The 16,605-nt window shown below is 36.4% G+C and overlaps 1 protein-coding gene across 1 annotated transcript in view; it reads left to right on the top strand.

The window, feature by feature from the left end:
• Window positions 1-16,605, top strand: part of run (segmentation protein runt) — a 100,222-nt gene that overhangs the window by 24,994 nt on the left and 58,623 nt on the right. The gene's annotated exons all lie outside the window — the stretch shown is intronic.

Genomic DNA, 16,605 nt, shown 5'->3' with positions numbered 1-16,605 from the left:
TTAGAGAAGAGAAATTATTATTATATTGACGGGGTGAGTGATAGTAAAAAATAGACGATAGAAGTAGAATTTATTAAAATGTATCATAGTTTCCTATGTAGGCACACCTACCCCCACCCTCATCACCTACTTTGTAGTGGTTAACCCCGTTCCAAACTACCCCAGACGTTCGAATTAGTCTACATTATTACCACCACACGACCTAATCACAGACTAACTGGGTCTCCTCTTGCCCACCACGATCCTTTCTTTCACGAACAAGATGTCCAAATAAGATTCGGTTATAAGTTTGGCCATTACGGCCGCCCCCGCAAGCCTCGGTGGCTCCCCGGGTCGGTTTCTTAACAACCCTCCGGTCGGCCGTTCGCATTTATAATTTAATAACGCTAATTAAATGCATATTTGCATTTCTTCGAATTCCTCGTTAGGTCTTCTTTATGTGCTTAGAGGACCTCCTCGTCGGACCCACGCCAGCCTCCGGTCCCGACAAGGAGCGTTGACTAATCGTAACACAATTAAAACAGTCTGGAATCCCTGGAATTCTTAACGCTCTCGTTGTGTCGCCTTAATTAAAAACTACCCCATGTTTCGCGGAGTCGCCCCGTCGAGTTCTGGCGGTGGGCGAGGACGGGTTCTCGGCCGCCACTCGGTTGGGGGGTTGTTCATTCTGGCGGCTGGTGGTTAGACACTGTGGTAGGTCGACGATAACGTATGCAAACTAGGGCCCATCGGAAAAGAGTGAAGAAATATCGCCCGGCCAAATTAAAATCCGTCGCTGTTAAATATGGATTCGCAATTATAAGCGGAGCTTCCGGAGTTTATGATAAATATTCAACAGTGTTTGCTGTGTACACCGCCTCTAAAATTATCCATCAAGTCGTAAGTTGGCGTTAATCCCCCAACACACATCAGAGTTGGCCATGCTCCGTCTTAATCTTGAGCGTTGCCATGAATATATAAACCCTAAAATGCTCGTATAAAGACCGTCGCCGGCTCATCTATGAGAATGGTCCCCACGAAAAGGAAAACTCCAAGTCGAAAGTTACCGTCTAATAAGCTTGTTTGCGCTAAAGAGGCGGACGCCTTTTACGGCTGCTTACTAATTTTAGACCATTTGCTTATTAAAATGGAGCCGCGTCTTCACTTTTATTCCCGTTGCTGCCTGCTTACGTCCTGCCTTGGTGCTTTATGGCTCGTTTAACTGAAAAAGAATCACCTTAAGTGGCCCCCGTCTGAAATTACCGCGGCGCCCTGAAATTTACCAACATCATGTCCGGCCCCCGGAGCCGCTCCTGTTTGTAAACAGATCGACTGATTAATCGCATTCCGAACGGACGGGGCTTCACTCGCCGCCCCTCTAACGTTTTTAATAAATGGTGTTATTACCGAGTCACCGGGAGTTGTTAAAAGTGTTCGATATGGCCGAATCTGTCGCTTACAGGTGGCGTTTTATTGTTTCATTTCCTTACCCAACAGATATCGATCTATCACTTTCTGCAGAACTGATCGCCTACCGTTAATCATTGTTATTATTGAAGCCGGCTCCAGAATGTTCTCGCTTTCACTTTAGAGACGGGTTAGAGACAAACGCAGAAAGAGAAAAGATGAAAGAAAAGAAATGAAACGGCAAGGAAAGGGAGAATAAAGTAGATGATGTTTTAAGAAAGAAAAAAATTACATATATTATGATTATGAATAAACCACGAGTAGATTGTACAAAATAAATGTATTGAATGGGGTACACTGGGTTGACTAAAACAAATGTTATTTTCTTGAGACTTAGTGTTTAGGTATTTTTAGTTTTTTTTTTTCTCCTGTAGGTACGTATAGTAAAAACGTTTTAGATGTGGATTGTCAAACTCAAGGTCGCTTAAAACTTATGATTGAACTGTACGTTAGTGAGAAATCTGTCATATCCACATACCTAATAAGCGCCTATACTATACCTATGCCTATACCCGGGCCAACGAACAGATATAGTACCTAATAAAAAAAAGGGCAATGTGGCGTTATTTGCGCTGAACGAGCTACGCCGAAGCCTATTTCACAAAAAGGCAGGTTCTTTGCCATTTGTCATTCTTATAAGAATGTGATATAGTTGACAGACTGAGAAAAAAATTGCATTCATTGACGTGCAGATCATATCCAAATATGAACACGTGGTCAAACTGCCGAAGCTTGTTTAAAACTAAGGAGATGCCGTCAAGTAATTTTTGTGGATGTACAGTTAATTTCAAAATTATCGAGTACACCTCAAAAATCAAGAAGTCAATTTATTACAGTTTTTTCCATATGTAAAGATGCCTTTTTGAAATTTGAGTGTCATATTTTTTATATAGGTTAGGTAAGTTTGACAACATAAAATGTCCTTGATTTAAGAACACCATAATAGTGTCTGTTTTATCCTCTGCACGGTGCTCTTGGCGATGTTATAATAGTGGGCTACCCTTCGGATCGACCACCTTTCTTCTAATTTGGAAAGAATGAGAACTTTCGCGTTTTCGGTTAGATTAGATATTTTGTTTGTCAAAATTGACATTGATCATTGACAAGAAATGTAAGTGCTTTTTACACTGTAGAAAATTAGGTGTACTCTATAATTTTGAAATTAACTGTACATCAGGCTTTCAAAAATATGCGCACGTTTTGAATAAGCCAATTGGAAGCTGCTGTTTAAAATACGCGGGCACTAGGGGGCGGTTTTATTACTATATCTGTTCGTTGTCTCGGGTATAGTTACTTTTCCTGGTAGTGCCAACTTAAGTCCCTAATCCACATCTAAGTATAACGTTCCGGCAATATTATTGATATTTTGATAGGTATTATAAAATTACCCCTATACAAAAAAAATATGAAGCTCATACATACAGGGTGCGTCTGCTTAAACTTTATATTTGAATATCTTCGTTATTTTAAATGACTGCTCAACGATATTTAGTCTTAATAAAGGCTGCATTGCCCTCTTTACATAGGCACTACAAAAATTAACAAGGATCTGGACAGAAGAGGAATATTCAAGAAAAAAATTAATGAAAAAAATTTATTTTCAGCATTTCCTAACATTATAACTTTTAACATGCATATCAAATGTTTCTGTGTAGATTTTCTGCCTAATAATCATCCTAGTGCTTATTATTGACCAATAAATTAATGTTAAATAAAGACAATTTTCAGACTTCATTCACCAGTGTGTATTTACGTAAAAAAGTACTTCACGGCTTACTGATTTACAAAAAAAAAAAACATAATTAATTTATTATTTGACAACGTCAAAGTAAAAAAGTTCGTGAAATCTTTGAAATAATCTTTTATACAAGATGTTGTTCTCACAGCAAGAGGAAATTAATATTATTTTTACGTATGGAGAGTGTCACCGGTACTATCGAGCCGCAGCAAGAATTCTTCAGATGAATTGTAAAGCTGTTTGAAGATACTGGCAGTGTTAAAGAATTTCCACGAGTAAGGGATGCACTCCCCAAAAATATTAACTTTCAAAATGCCGTTGTTGATTAGGTAACTGAAAATCCACACACAAGCACAAGAGTAGTAGCGGCTACACTGAATGTCTCACAAAGCACGATTATTAAACTTTAAAGTCTTTGAAATTTCATCCATATGAAATGATCCTGCAACAAGAACTTCACGGAGTTTTTATTCCAGAATTGAAAGGTGTGTGGAAGTTAATGGTCGAAATAAATTTTGAGCATCTTATTTAGTTATAATTATTTTGAGTACATTTTTAAAATTTTCTTTGCTGCTAATTGTGTTACATTGTTGAATTTTGTCGGGGCAAAGAGCCACCCCCCTCCTTTCAGAACGAGAACCACCCCTGCGTGGGTGAATGACAGAGATTTGAGACGACAATACCGAGATGGACTCAGAGTAGAACAGTCACAGTCAGAAGTCACTAAGTCATTTATCCAACATCTCGAGTACGGTCGTACGGTCCCAAGCAATTGTACATAAATGTAAATAAACGTTTTACACAAAACGATACGGTGTGTCAGTTTACGCGCGCCTACAATCAAACCAGTGAAGCCTCCATTAGGCTGAGCAAACCCATGAGCCCCATTTGGTTCCGAACAATTCCTGGAGCCCCCATTAGGCCCCAAACAAATTTATTGCAGATATTTTAATTGTTATTATTTAGTATGTGCTTAAATTATTTATTCACCTTCACCCCCTCTTTAAGCTTGACGCACCCACCTCCATAATAGCCACTTTTATAAATACCGGGTACCCCATGATTCATTGTTTAAAAAATAAAATTAATAACATTTAAATTCGTTTTATTGAAAACTTACTTTAAAATAGTTTAGTAAATTTTTCCAGAGAAGACTGATCCCTATGATGCAGACGTACCTACACCGGGGGTTTGTACATACATACATACCTATTTGAATTTTTATTGTATTTTACCGAATAGTTCAGTAATAATAGTTATTTATGGTATAAGTGGGTTATTTAAGATATTACCCACGAGAGGTATTTGTAACCTACGAGGGCTTGCCCGAGTAGGTTATTACCTCGAGTGGGTAGTACTTAATAACCCACGTATGCCATACAACGTTTTATCCAATATTCCAAAATTTGTAGATAATGACATTATTGATGAAATTCTGCTCCCGATGGGTTATGGACGTTAATAACCCACGGTGCTAATGGCAACGTGGGTTATGTATGTTATAACCCACGGTGCAAATGGCAACGTGGGTTATAACAACAGACTAGTTATAGCCCAGTTTACTCAATTAAAACTAACTAGTAAAACACGATATTACTATTGAATGTTGGATAAAAGAATTTTATATAAGATAACAATGCCCCGTCAAATTGACGTATCTAAATTATTTGCTGAAAAATGAGTAATCTGTGAAACAAATTCGTAACAACTTTTTACGCATAAACTCTGTTTTGAACACAGCTGGAAAATTAGTTCTTTTTAACACTAATTTATTGCGTAGTCATCAGTAAAAGTGTAATAAAAACACTACAGGGAGATACAGAGGCCACAGCTGAATATGTTATACTCCGTAATCTGAGAAAAAGCCAAAAAAATTTTTTTTACTGCGGTTATTTTTCAAATAACTCTGTATCCTTGCAGGTTTCGTTAACTTTTGTTAAGCACATGTCAAGAGGTCATTGAGATATATAATATTGCTAAATATTGTTTACCTTAATTGATAATTAAAAAAGATATTCGGATATAAAGTTTTAGTAGACGCACCCTGTATTGCATCCTCGTTACTTTTTCAATGTCAACTTTAAATGCATCAGACACATTTTTATTACTCTGTTTCTATTTGCTTATCACATGACGTCTTTCCTTCGTAATAGTCATTATAGTCATACATATTACCCTGGTTTTTAAATATTTCTGAAAAAAGTTTTTAAATTTTACGGCCGAAATTTACATCACCCGTATCTAATTATCCACACAACATGAAAGCTTAAAAAATTTACTGAAAATTCATTTAAAAATAGAAATGTAACGAAACTATTTCACATCATGAAAAAGTCATTTTCAATTCGATAACTGCAACTTAAAAAGGTTTTTTCACTACTAGTCTCAGAAGGCGTCATTATTGACTCTCGAAGTAGAATTTCTCTCCCAAGGTTAATAATAATTTTCATTATTAACCAAGGTCAATAATGAACAGCCGTCACCTAGCAACGAAAGATTTTCTTTGATTTTATTGGTTAACGTAGACAGACGATTTTCAATTTTCATAGCAACCGTTGAAAAATGAGAACTCGGATCGTCGCATCGGACAAACAAATTTAATTAATAATTATTATTAGAAAGGGTTTTAACGGATCTAGTAGTGAAAAAAATAATATATACACCACGCTAGAGAAGACAAATTTAAACCTCGCTTCTTTATTTATAAACTACCTCGGCTTAAAAAAATGTCTTCTCTACCTTGGCGTATAACATACTATTATTAAATACTAATAAATGAGTGTATTTTGGTTAACTGAGATTGTTGTATGATATGATTTGTCTCAATTAAGCACCTCTCCTAATGATTGTGTCAATTTACAAATAAATAATTAAGAACAGTTTCTTTAACACAAGACATTGATGCATACATTGCCTATATGTATTTAAATGTGTTAAACTCAAAAAAAAAATCATTTTTATATTTATTAAAATAAGGTGGATTTGTTTTTTTTATACTGGGTGCCCCAAAATTCGCGGAACAACTCAATGAGGCAATGTCAATTCATGTTAGAAAATAACGAGAAAAATAATTAAAAAATTCTATACCTCTTAGATTTGAAGATATGGGGGCCCAAAACGTGCAACTTTGATCTCATTTATTTTAAATAATAAAAAAGATTGTGACTATTTGTCTTTTACTAGCCAGTGGCCTAATAATTTTGAACGATTGTGATCAGGTTTGCAATTATTTTCTTCATTATTTCCAGCATTTCCAAGTAGTAATTTTATGTTCGTTTTACCTCAAATAGCGTACGGCAACACGGCTTTGATTTTTCCCTCTCATTTCCAAGGATACAACAAAAATGAAATATTTACAGACTATTGGGATACATAGAATGTTTTTAAATGTTGCTACATTTAATGTAACGAATAGGTCCATATCTTCGACAAAAAATAAGATTGATTTTTTTAAACATTTTTACCTGATTTCTTAATGATTACTTAACAACGTACTATTACGTTGTTCCGCGAATTTTGGGGCACCCAGTATAAGCTTTGGAAAATATTTTAAGGAAATTCAAATAAATTAAACACTACAAATTTCCTTCAAAACATTGAATCCACTCGGATTGTTGTCAAATTTGCATTTCGACAAGCAAATAAGAGTGGTAATGAATGCACTAGTGTGATTATCGAATGGTGTACTATTGCATGAATATTCGCTTGTGTCATTAGCAAATTCACATTTTATCTGATTGGATTGGAAACAAAAAGGAAAAATATTCCCGAAAAATTTATTAAAAATGCTTCTTCATGTTAATATCTATGTATTTTTACAAGTGAGACAGTGAGCGAAAAACGATGAGCGAAAGTGAAGTGAACGAAAGAGAAACCTTTACCCACTGGTAACTATGGATACAGACTCACTTTCCAGGGAGGTAACGAACAAATAACTATTTCTGTGACTTTTGAATTTGTCTCGGGAAATATTCACATATTATATCCCAAGTGCAAAATTTTTTATCGGAATTTTTTTTGCTAATGAACGAAAACATCCATAAATGAGGTCAAAAGACCAATTAAATAAGAGCACGAGACGAAGTCGAGGGCTTTTATGGATGTTTGAGTTCATTAGCAAAAAAATTTCCGATATTAAAATTTTGCACGAGGGGTATACGGCTGATTATTTCCTGAATCGAATGAAACCAAATGCATTATTTTCAATCCTTTTTATTCAAAATAATTAAAAAAAAAATCAGGTACCGACATTTTTCATCAGATTATTGCACATGTGTATTTTAGAGAAATTTTATCGGGTTATTTTTTGTTTTCTCGTTTTGATTGGTCAATATTTGTCACGCAATTGGTTGCTAAACACATGAAGGACATAATCTACCAAAATATTGAAAATCGTAGACTGACATTAAGCGTCCTATAGAAAGCTTGCATTTGATATGGTTGTCGTAGCGACAACAAAAAATGCCGGAAGTTGTTAACCTTTTCAAAAATGAATAAGTGGAAATTGCTTTCATGTATGTCATTGGCCATTGTTTTTTTTTGCTTTTCATTCATGCTTTTATTGTTCGGAACTAAAGGACTCGTCCTCAACTCGTGCTTATTTCCCCAACAACAAAAGCATTCTTGAGCTTGAAAATATGTTTGAAAATAATTCATATGCACTATGACAAAACTTACTTTTTTGCGAAAATAATTCTATATAAAAAAATGTCTCAAATCTGCAAACACTTTTCCCTCCCTATTAGTATTATCATTTCTTGTAAAGATAACTTCCCCTTTTTTAAATATTTTAAGTTTTAGAAGTAGACTATATTCTAAGATACCAAATCGGGCGAATATGGCGGATGGTCAATCGCTTCAAGCCGATACAAACTTTTTGGTTTATGGGCTAAACCCTAAACGACCTCGTTAAATCTTTTCTGGATTAGTGCCCAAATGCCACCCCCGAGTAATTTTCGATTTGTGATGAAAAAGGTGTAGGGGTGTAATTTTGGTGTGTCATGATTGTATTTTTGAGCGTAAATAGCTGCACCCCATGACAACCCCCTCGAACGCTTAAATTAGGATTCGGCGATTTATTTCTATTGTCGGTAATACGCACACACAAGTGGATTCCCTAATACCGACGACAATTCCCCACATCCAGGAGGGATAGATATGAGGCGTCGGCGTGCGGTGTCGTCAGGTGAAAATGGCGCAGCCCTCGTCGGCATTTGTCGGTGCGTCTTAATATTTAGCGTCCTCAAGAAAGGGAGGAATCAGTAGTCCCCCGGGTGGAGTTACACTAATTAATGAGAAGGGTTGCAGGTCGCTAAATACAAAACGCAAGGAAATATTAGAAAACCAAATTAGCACTCCACTTCCACGGCGCCGTAAATCGTCCCCGGCCGCCCCCGCCGCCCGGAAAAATTAAGAACGCAATCATTTTTCCCCGAAGAGGATGGATCCGGGGGGGCGGCGAACAAAAAAAAAATCGTAGGTATATCTCTGGCGATGTAATATTCAGAAGCCGAGGTTTCGGAGCAGCCTTGATATTTGGATCTCCCGGGGGAAACACAAATATGCAATATTGCCAACATAAATTGATTCCAGATACGATCCCCGGCCTACTCATTTAACACGTTCCGTCGAAACGTCGGGGCCTAATCGGGTCGGTTCGATGGCGAAAAATTGTTAATTCGGCGCAATTAAACGTTTCCGGGACAGGATCCGGGTTTCTTATCTGGTCGGCGTCATGAAAAATCTTGTTTCATTAAGTGACTTTGAGGGTTGCCATGGAACGCGCATTGATCTCGACGTTGCTCGCTTAGTTTTTAATTCTCCTTAAGTGGCACCCGGAAGAATCCGGGAAGGATAATGCCGGATTTGTAATTGCGTCGCTCCTGTCACGATCCCCCGCTTCATGATTTTTAATCCGGAATGTGTGCGTGTGTGTGTGTGCGTTACAGAGCGGAGTCTTTTTACGTTTTTAATGGCGGATCGATCGCGTCCTCCGCCTCTTTCCTTTCTTGGCCGTGTTGAGAGGAAGACGCGGATTGAAGGCCGAATTTCCTCGAAAAAAGTGATTTATTCTTAACGGCGCATCTCATGTTTATTTAAGAGCACTTCTTTTGATTTTGGCTTCACTCACTGGCATCTGATTACATATTCAGCTAGCTTTCTGGCTAATGTAAAAATGCTTTTTGCTCTCCTTTACTAATAATAAATGAGCCCGGGGAATGGATTATTTTTAAAGACGATGCGAGACGAGCTGCGGCCTAATTGCCCAAAAGCTCAAATACGAATGGAAATTCACCCCACACCATCCTCAAAATGCGTACGGCGGCTATTCTCTAAGGCTTCGTTCACATACGCGAGTGCATTCACAAAATTAACATCACAAGCTGGACCAAGGCTGCAGAATCTAATTATGCCACATACTTTAAAAATTTCTCTTTTTTGCGTTAGATAGGTTTACGCATACCTACTCATATTTTTATCATATATCAGATTTGAAATTTTAATTTTAAAGAAATTCCTCTAACGATACTCACGTATCAGTATTTTCAATAATTTATCATTTCTTTATCCTTAAATGACTACCTCGATAAACTTAACAAGGACAGAAAAACATTTTAATGAGTTTTTGTAGATAATTCACAATAGTTAATAATGATGATAACATGGAAAAAAATATAGAAGTTGTTACAAGGAGCATTTATTTCAATATATTTTTTGTAAAAATTTTCGATAGGTAATAATGCGGAATCTGGAAAAGTGCCCCGAATGCTTGCAGCGTTTCCACGTTGAATGGCAAGGGAAATCCTCTCAAAAAGGAATTTCTTTGATTTTGAATCGCCTGATTCCGCGCTAAGTCGCTTTCCGATGACATTAATGAAATCGATGGTTTCTTTGCACCAAGGGCCTAAGGTTTCAAAAGGTAAACCTTTAAATATGTAGTTTGACGAAATAAACAATTGTTTGAACAATTACACAATTACTCTTTATAAATTATAAGAAAATATTACCTAACAAATTAACTACTTTTCAATTTCAGGTTTTGAAAATTGTGTCGGAATTTTTCAAATTAGAAAAAAATTAAGACGGCTTATGTATTCTTAGAAAAATTCTAAATAGGCTGCAATCAGGCTCGAATAATATTCGCTATGTAGATGACAAAAACGTAGATATGAGTTATTTTTGTTTCGTCGTTATCAACAAGTTTTTAAAACGGGCGTCACATAACTCATTAAATTTTAAGCAATTTTTTTTACTACATTAACACAAATTGTTTACGGTAAATGCAAGGTTAAAACAAAAACTAGATTGGTCGTGCATATCTAAGGAATATTCAGCATAAATTTCTTGAATATTATTTTTTTGATTCTAGGAAAATCTTAATTCGTGGTTTTCTATTTTTTGGTTAAGATTTAGAAACATAATCTGTTAAATTACATAAGAACAGAGCCACTGTAAATGTTTCGTTGGTTGTGAAATGTGCCACCTACGATACATAGCGTAACTATCCCACTATACCAAAGATAAATTGATGTGATTACTTGGTTGCCTAAAAACAAGGAACTTTAAGATAATGTAATTAAAATACACAGTCAGAAATATGTAATTAAAATCAGTCACTCCACATGAAATTTAGTATGTTCAATTGATTAAAATTTTATTGAAAAATGATACCTAGGTACTTGTTCACTGCGATGCTCCAGACACTTGATTACTCTTCTTCTTCTTCATTTTATTTTAAAAAATGTTTTGCCACATTGTTTTACCAATATTGCGTCACTAACGTGTAATTTTTCGTCTTATCTTTAAACTGTCAATTAAGAAACATTGCGGAATGTTTGTTGTTTGAGCTTTAGACATTCCTTTAATCCTAAAACAATTTCCTCATATTCTGGAAGCCTTCCAGTTGATTTTCTTTTACATATTTACATTTCCGTACTGAACAGATCTAAATTTTTAATATGGGCTACTAAAAACATGTAACAAGTGTTCAATTAAAAAGTTCATCGAGTTGGCTTTCACTTTATTTTTAAAAGACAACATCGTAAATTAAGGTGGTTAGACAAAGATAGCGACCAAGATCAAAGCAAATTTGATGAACTTTTCAATTGAACACCTCTTATAAGTTAGGATCACAATATCTAACTAATGTCCCGCACATGACAGTCTTGAGAAAAACTCTTTTGTTTCCTCAACTAACTTTTAAAACACCTTAATTAAAACTTATAAAAATGATGTGTGAGTTGTCAAATGTCAAATTGACAAATCTAGAAGAGGCAAATCTACAAGTACAGCATTAAAATAATAAAAAACAATTTTTAAAACTTTCAGTTTTACCGAAAATAAAACTAACTTCAAATTTATAAAAAATTAACAATGTACTAACTATTTTACAGATAAATACCTATTGAGAGATTTTAAATTTGGATTGAGCGGAGTTTATTGGGGGATAAAAAACTGTTGATACAGGAGTATTTTGCTAATTGGTGTGATTATTTTTAAAGCGTCTTCATTCCTGCAACCTTGATACTTAATTATCCTTGCAAGGTCCCTGGCGCTCTTGGAATCAGTTCGAAACCTTGCTTGCAGGAACAGACGTAATTAGCGAATCACGATCTGACACGTTTTCATCGTTCCCGATCCGCAATCGTATAAACTGGAGAATTATTGAGCCGCAGGAGTGTCACCTGATCAGATCTCGCCAATCTTAGTACCGATCTTTGTCCCGTCGAAACCCAACCGCATCGCAGCAGGAAGGACTTCCAATAAAAATGTAATAATCGACCACATGCGTAAACCGCAAGGGTATCGTCCAATCGGTGCGACGAAATCTAACCGCAACCACGCCCTTTTAACCACAAAACCAACCGCAAGACGAGGTGCGTCGAGACGTCAATTTACCGGCGTCTATAGGCGTCTTAATTCGACGCCTCGATCTCGAACGTCGCCGTCAAAAAATTCCATTGGTTCGGCTCTAATCGACGCATGGTCGACGTTTTTCCGATAATTAGCGAGTTTCTAATTGCGGACGATTTGGCTGAAAAGCTGCGATTCTTTTATAATTAGGTTGTTGCAGCGCTCTCTGTTAAAGAAGGGGAGAAGTTTCTTAAAGATTTTCAAGACGACGCCCCAGTTTGTTAAGAAATTCCCTCTTGACGTCGTCGAGTGAACACGCCAAGATCGGCTCGGCTCGATTCGATTTTTTTCCGATCAGTAGAATTTTCATCGAAAATATTCGTGGAGGAGTATTGTTGGTTGCAACTAATAGAAATTGTTTGTTGTTGTGCGAGGCGTCGTAGATTGATGTTGCAAATCGGAAACTGGCGAAGACTGACGATCGCGTCCGTTCGTGGTATGATCGGTAACTTTTCCGCCGACTTTTCTAAGAAAGCGCTGTAAGAAAAGCGAGGAAAACGAGTGGAGTTCGCGGATCTCGCGCCAGAATGCGCTGGGGGCGCCTCTAAAAAAACCACCTCCGTACTGATGAGGAATTTTGCGGTTTCTTTGAATGGTGCCGTTTGAAGATGTATCGAACTCCGTCTTTGTCCTTTACTTGGAGCTAAAGTGAAAAGGCTTCATGCTCGAATAAGCGAGTTATTGAAATGTTGCTGCGTTGATTTTAGATTCCAAGGAAGCGTAAATTAATTTTAGAATAAGGCGCTAATTAAATTTCGTTGAGTGTGTATAATGGCAGACGACGTGTATCTGATACGTGTGCCTGATTTTATTAACAAGTAGGCGGTGTCAAAAATTATTATTGCAATATTGTCCCGGTTAGAAACGGATTTGTCGAGATCCAATGAAGAAGGCTCCGGGTGATGGAAAATATTTTATTACAAAAGCACAAACAAGAACTAGTAGCAAAGGAATTTTTTCGTCTAGAAATAAAAACTTGAATCAAAATTGTGTGTGTATTTTAAAACAACTTTTTCATGGGTTAAGGTGGAGAGAAAATTCTGTTCTGTTTTTTGAAAGGCGACAAATTCTTGCTGTTCAATGAAAAAAGTTTCATATAGGTAACAGGAAATCTCTTCAGTTCAGATAGGGAAGGGCAAAATAATTACATTTCAAAACCGTATGTAGCATTGTTATCTTATTTTATTACATTAGCATTACCTAGGTGTACCGAATATGTACCTACCACAATATGTGTAAAAAATTTCTCACCAATGTCTTCTTTGCATGTTTTAGTGTCAGCGATGGAGTTTTTTTTTCAATTTTATCGGACATGTTACATTTATATTCTAAAAAATATGACGTTATCAAGTAGGTGTGTACAACTTTCCCTTGGTTAACACCATCTTCGTCATTTTTTGTTAATTGGTGAGTTGAATTGTGGTGATTTAACAATTCTATAAGTTCAAATTCTTGTCAATAAAACTGTGTCAGAGTCAGATAAATAGAAAAAATCTCTCTGCTAACAATAACAAAGAACATGCGGTCTAAATCTAAGAAAGGCTTTGAAGACAAAATAGAGTGTGAAAGAAACAAAATAATTTGCATCTAGTTACCTCTGCATTACCTTTATAAAAATATGAAGTGCCGCTCTACAAAAAAAAAAGACCGCAGTACCCTAACCTCAAAATATGTATAGTCAAAATTCCAAATGTGATTTATTGTGAAGGGATGATATAAATGTAAAGTTGCGATTGAAATTGAAAAGGAAGCCAACAAAAGCAAGTCACAGCAAGTGTTGAAAGTGGCCACCATCGAATTGTCAATTCGATGGATGACATTTATTGACAGAATGTTCAAAAATTCCAAAGCTAGATGACAATCATTTGGAACACCGTATATTAGTTCTAAATTAGCCTTCTTAGCCTTCATTTTTCTCGCCTTTATACCTACATATGTTCATTGTACATTTATTTCGTCATCATTCAGGATCTCTGTTTCAGCAATTTTTTTTTCTTTTGTTTTTTTTTTTTATTATATTCATCCTTTCAAGGTTTATCTACTATTACTATTACTTCCTGCGTAATTTGACTTTTACTTTTATTTAACCTCCACAATTACCCTTTCCTCTGCGATTTTCGAAATTAATCGAACTAGTAAAATCTTACTTTTTTACAAGTGTCAAAAAACGGTACTATATTTGACTGTTTTTAGTGCGTAAAATACCTATTCGTGGCAACAGTGAAAAAAATAAATAACCTGAAAAGAAGTGCCATAGCCTGTCATTATTTATTTTACTCTGGCGTTATGCAAATATCGGGTGTTCGATTAAATTTCTAATCCAAGTTGGCACTGAAGAGTCGAGTGGCTTTAAAAACGTCAGTCGTAGAGAAAATAAAGCGAGGAACTCATAAAGTGTTTTATTTTCACTCATGGGATTGTCGCACTCGCTTACGACTCGTGCGGTCAAACTTTCCATCCGTGAAAAAAGTACTAGCTTATACACTCATTGCGTAAATTACTATTAATGTTTATTTTGCTTGTGCTGCCGTCTTTTTTTGTTCTGATTCTAAATACAACTGTCCTGTCACTTTTTCACCATTACCATCAGTGTCAAAATATTTTTGTTCTACAACCATCCCAGAAAGTAGGCTTGTCTATACATACTTTAATGAACACCGAAAAGTAGCGTTTACGGTATAGAAAGTATTTCGGCACTAGTGTGATAAATATTTTGCGTGTTCTAACAAAAACCGTCTTCACCGTCAGTTTCAATCATTTTGAGCAAATGGCGACCACAATTAAGTAGAACTGAAAATGTTTCCTTAACGTGTTTCTTGGATACATAAAAGCTGATAATGTGGTTATTATGTCAGCATAAAAGGATGGTCTGTATTCAACGATAAGCTTACTTATTAGCCTGTAGACGGTTGTAGAAAAACAGTTGTAACACATGTGAAAATAGTAGTTTATTTGACGAGTTGAATACAACGTTTTTTTGTTCGACGAGCCCCTTAAAGGCTTCAAATCGCTTAAAACCTTTAAAATTAGCTTGACGTTTCGTTTTGACAAGTTGTGACATTTATCAAAATCCGTTCACATAGGAAAAAATTCTCAAATTCTGACAGTTCGAACAAAAAATGTTTTTCCTGAACTCGTAGGCTCTCATTACTCGCTGACGCTCGTGCTTCCTCCTACTTGTTAGAAAAAGTATCACTTTCCATACTTGTTTTGTAAATGGTTATTTTGCAGTTTTATTCTTTTCCAACTTCCTGATTTGCTTTCCACAGTTGAATTCTTCCAGTAACTCTCAAAAATTTATCATTGTCATCAACTTCCTCTTTTTAATTATTTTCTGTCATGTATTTTTAACTTCACTCTCTTAATTTACCTACTGTCATTTGCTTATATTCTTCTTAAAATATTTTTCGTTCATGTCTCCATTTTTGCAATTTTTTATTCTCGTTTTTTAAAATCATCCTGTTAGAGTAGAATAATTTTTTAAGCCTCCAAACAAATTACGTAGGTATATACATTTTTGCTGAATATCTTTCATCGATTTTCTAGGACTCGTGTTTTAATTTTTTTTTCCTCAAATTTTCATCACTTAATGATGGACAAACATCATTTTCAACAGAAAAGTGAAATTTGAAAAACAACAGCACAATGAAAAAAACAAGTTCCTAATTCATTTTCACTTTTCATTAATCGGCAGTGCATTTATTCGATCCACTAAAATTCCGTCGATCCACCCGAGCACACGGAGCTTTCAGTGAATGATTTAGCCAAAATGACAGACAAAAAAACGGTTCGACAAAAACAAAGCAGGCAACGGGGGCGAATGTGCAGATCGGCTCACGTAATTTGGGCGATTCGCAGAGAGCACGTGCTGGTGTCGAACTAAATGTCTCATTTCCACGCAGCCAGTATATTAGGTTTAATCGACATTTGGATGGCCATTATAGCCTACTAATTAGTGGTGGCAGGTGTACCGTATAGCGACCAACAGGGGCTGTAAAATCTGGCTACGCAATTACATTACTATGCCCCGACGGGGTGAGTTACAATCGGCCAATGGCATTATTAACAATTTGTTTATTCGCCCCGGCAACATGGCCGCCGATTTTTGTCGGTGGATCAAAAGTGACAGTTTGGTTGGCAGAAATGACGATCACGAGTCGGTCCGGGAGCGACGGAAGGCGGCCGCGAAATATGAGGGGGCGTAAGAATCGCACATAAATTTCGTGCGGCCGCAAGAAGCGAGAGAGTTTCGCTGTTGATGGGTGGTGTTTACGCAGAAGTAATTTGTTGTCGGCTGGCGCGCCAGTTACTCAAAACGAGCGCGATTCGAAGGGGTTGAGCAGTCGCCCCCGGCATTCCTTTATTTTTCGTTCGTTCCGTTTTTGCTTTGAGTTTCATTGTCCCTTTTCTACTTCTCGCCACAAGCGGTCAATTTCAGTAAAAGTTCAGCAGCATTATTTGTTAAAAGGATCTCCCCGTTGCCGTTTCACTTTGTTTTTATCCTGAAA

This window comes from Tenebrio molitor, chromosome 9 (assembly GCF_963966145.1).
Source record: "Tenebrio molitor chromosome 9, icTenMoli1.1, whole genome shotgun sequence".
In the NCBI taxonomy this organism is placed as follows: Eukaryota; Metazoa; Arthropoda; class Insecta; order Coleoptera; family Tenebrionidae; genus Tenebrio; species Tenebrio molitor.
The sequence above is the reverse complement of the archived record's forward strand: the minus strand, read 5'-3'. Positions and strand labels throughout refer to the sequence as shown.